This window comes from Egretta garzetta, unplaced genomic scaffold (assembly GCF_000687185.1).
Source record: "Egretta garzetta isolate BGI_Z169 unplaced genomic scaffold, ASM68718v1 scaffold287, whole genome shotgun sequence".
Classification (NCBI taxonomy): Eukaryota; Metazoa; Chordata; class Aves; order Pelecaniformes; family Ardeidae; genus Egretta; species Egretta garzetta.
In genome coordinates this window covers 24,870-28,861 of record NW_009260435.1, presented here as the reverse complement: position 1 = coordinate 28,861, position 3,992 = coordinate 24,870, and positions in this window count along the sequence as shown.

Genomic DNA, 3,992 nt, shown 5'->3' with positions numbered 1-3,992 from the left:
GGGCAACGCCTCCGCCCCTCCTTCCTTGCCTGTCCCTTCTGAACAGCCTGTAGCCATCAATAGCTACATTCCAGTCGTGGGATTCATCCCACCAAGTTTCCATAATGCCAATCAGGTCGTAGCTTTCTAGCAGCACGATAGCTTCCATACTCCTCTTGTCTGTTTCCCATGCTGCGTGCGTTTGTATAGAGGCATTTCATCTGAGCTGTCGGCCTCGTCACCTTCATAGCAGAACACCCCTCATTTCCCTTGAGGTGTTTCACAGGCTTTTCCTTGTTGGCTCCTACTACCTCAGGAGCCTCCGGCTCACCTCCGCCAGACTTCAACTTTGCTGCAGCATCCCTGGCATGCTGCTGGGCAACGGGTTGAGGGCTCATACTAGCCCCCCATCCTTCTAACCATTACATATCATCCCCTAGCCTGTCGCTGGCAAGCCTGATAGGTTCCCCTTCCCCCTTCACATCTAGTTTAAATCCCTGTCAATGAGTCCCGCAAGCTCCTGGGCAAAGACCCTCTTCCCCCTTTGAGAGCGCTGGCTCCCATTTGACGCCAGCAAGCCCGTTGCTGTGTAGGCCATCCCATGGTCAAAGAATCCAAAGTTGTGGCAGCAACACCAGTCGTGGAGCCACGTGTTAATAGATTGAGTTCGCCTGTATTGCCCAGTGTCTCTGCTCTTGCCGACACAGCTGGCTAGATGTCCCTTCTCCAGTGCAGGGACACATGCTGGCTCACATCCAGCTTGCCATCCACCAGGAACCCCATATCCTTTTCTGCAGAGCTGCTCCTCAAGGTGGTCAGTCCCAATCTATACCCATGCATCTTTTGTGCCATGGCCAGGACTTGGCATTTGTCTTGACCTTCATGAAGTTCCTGTGTGTGGCCTTCTTCCCCTGTCCCCAAATTTCTGTCATTTGGAAACTCCTGAGGAGGTTCTCTATGACATCCTCCCAGTCACTGATGAATCTATGGAACAGCATTAGTCCCAGTATCAGCCCATGAAGAATGCCTCTTATAGCCAGCTACCAGCTAGACTCAGACTCTTGACCACTACCTGTTAAAGCCTTGATGGTCCAAACCATTCTGATGTTTTCCTATCCAGATTAGATCTTCCCAGTTTGGCTGCAAGGCTACTATGTCAAGAATTGCTGAAGTCATTAAATGGCATCTACCACGCTGCCCTCACCCACTCCCAGCCAGTCATCCGATCATGGAAAGGTGTCAGGCTGGTCAGGCATGATGTGTTTTCTGTAAATCTGTGCTGTTACACATCCTCTCCTGCTCTTCATGCGCCTGGACATGGCTTCCAGGAGGATTTGCTCCATATTCTTTGAGGCTGAGGTAAGGCTGATTCCTCAAATCTTTCTTCTTGGCCGTCTTGAAGTCAGGCACATATGCTTTTTTTCTGTCACTGGGAACCTACACCAGTTTATCAAAGATGGCAAATACCGGTCTTGCAGTGGCATCAGCTATTTCCCTCAGCACCTTCTGCTGCACCCATAGTTTGGGGTGGGTTCAGTTTGCTGAAGTACTCTGTGACTTGATTGTCCGCCACTGTGGGTAGCACCTCCCTTTCCCAAACTGTGCAGCTACTTTGTTTCTGTAAAAAAAGACCCATTTCAGAGCAGGGAGGAGGTTTAAAAACAAACAAAAAAATTCCATATTTTTACAAGTGAAATATTTTCCTGAATGATCAAGAAAATATTTTGTGTTGTTTCTGTAAACAGCCATGTGGCAACCATCAGCAGCTGAGATGATGCCTGTCTACGCTTCCCTGACAATCTATGACTAGCAACAATAACGCCCAGATGTTGCTTTGGGTTGTTCCTCAGAAGTAATCTAAAATAAGCTAAGTGCTAGAAGTGCTTAAATCTCTTAAATCCTCATGAAAGTCTTCACATGCAGCTCAGACATCGCTGTGTACAGGGCAGACATATAGAGTTCCCAAGTGCATTCTCTTCTACCCTTTAAAAACATTAAATTACTTTTTTTTTTTCTTGAGCCATCTATACTAATTAGCATTTTTCTTGCCAATTTTCGTTACCAAATAATATAGGAAATACTGGTGTACCTCTGTTTTCATGAGAAGCAATCCAGAGTTTCTGATATGGTGCCCTTGTTGATGATTTCAGATATTGCATCACCTTCTTCTGCCCTTAGGCAACACTTCAGGATGGTGAATAGTTTCCTGTAGGACCCCCAGGAAAGAACAAGGTTCAGATTCTTCTGGAGATTGGAACCCCTCTTTGGGTTCATTACCAACTATACTCAGAAGACAAAATATCTCCCTTGGTCTTGTAGCAGACTGTGAAAAATTTAAATTAATGAAAGTTAACTTTTTTTTTAATCTCACATGAGTAGAAGCAGTAAAGTTAACAATAATTAGGTTAAAATTTAAATTTAAAATGAAGTTTAAGTAACAAAGTGCGATTCTCTGTATGAAGGTAATGGGAGGAGGAAAGCTAATTCCAAAACTAGCTTTTGAAACATGCCCTAGGCCCACATTGAACAAAGTATTTTGTGCAGGGTAAGGAAACCTGGTAGCAAGTCAAAGAGAGGTTCACCAAACCTAACTTCAGACATCTGTAATGCAGTGGTTTAACTGTTGTTGACATATATAGTGACTTTTAAAATGTTTTAGAGTATCCAAGATATCTGCTGGCAAATATGATGGAGATCCAGAGGAAACCTGTCCTTCTAGAACATGACTGGAGACCAGCTAAGATGCTCCGCAGTGTCTCAAAAGGCACTGAAAGCCTCTGTTTGTCAAGTGGTTTGAGTCCTAAATGTCTACATCTGGGCTTGTCGTAGGCACTTGCTCTATGATTAAAGGAGAGGAGCAGACACTTCTAAGGTGTAATTCATCGTAGCCTCAAAAGTCCAAACTGTGCAGGTAAGTCACAGTGTAGAAATGCCTTCTTCCATTTAGCGAGTATGCTGGGAAACTACGTGACCAACACCCATGCAGAGCTTGTACTGCAGATGTCTAAGTGTTAATGGAAATCCATTGGAGTAAATAAAGCAATATAGGCATTTCTGGACCTGGTTAATTTGGACTATCATAGATACATGCTATGGGACAGATAGCTGTGTGTTCTTGGGTTTGGAGCTCTAGTTAATTGCCTAAACCTAGCCAAAGCATGAGAAAGCTTTTCCTGCCTCATGTGTGGCAAGTGGTACCTACTCCTTCCTATTTTTGCTGATCCCCTCTCCAGTTGTTCCCTCCTCCAGATCCCAGGGATGATTCCCATTAGCCATTTCTTGCTCTGCTAACTGCTTTCACAAGCTGTATTTCGTTACTGTGATGGCCTGTTCCTACACTGCCTCTTCTCTGCTGCTTACTGCACTGCGAGGCAATTCAGTGCAGTGTGAAGCTTTGCTAACTGAAATTTCTTTTATTTTGTTAACCATGTTAAATATAAGAACGCCTGTAGCAATCAATTCCATAACCTACAGAGGATTTCTAAACATTAATAAAGTTTCAACTTATTGTGAACTGAATTTGGCTGTAGCGAGGAAAAAGAAAGCAAGCAGGCAGGCAAGAAGGTGCAATAACACCTATGCAATGACATTCATGGATTTATTTTCCTTACTTTACAGTGCTCACTACATATTCAGGTTCTTTCTCCATACCATCCCGCAAATGACAGCAAGGTTATTTACCTATTTTGGTTCTCTGCTTATTTATTTTTAAGATGTACAGCTCTATATCACTAAGCTTTATTCAGATTGACTATATTGAGCAGCCCTGCCGAGAGGGACTTGGGGGTGCTGGTGGATGAAAAGCTGGACATGAGCCGGCAATGTGCACTGGCAGCCCAGAAGGCCAACCGTACTCTGGGCTGCATCAGGAGAAGCGTGGCCAGCAGGTCGAGGGAGGTGATTCTGCCCCTCTACTCTGCTCTGGTGAGACCTCACCTGGAGTACTGTGTCCAGCTCTGGAGTCCTCAGCACAAGAAGGACATGGAAGTGTTGGAGCGGGTCCAGAGGAGGGC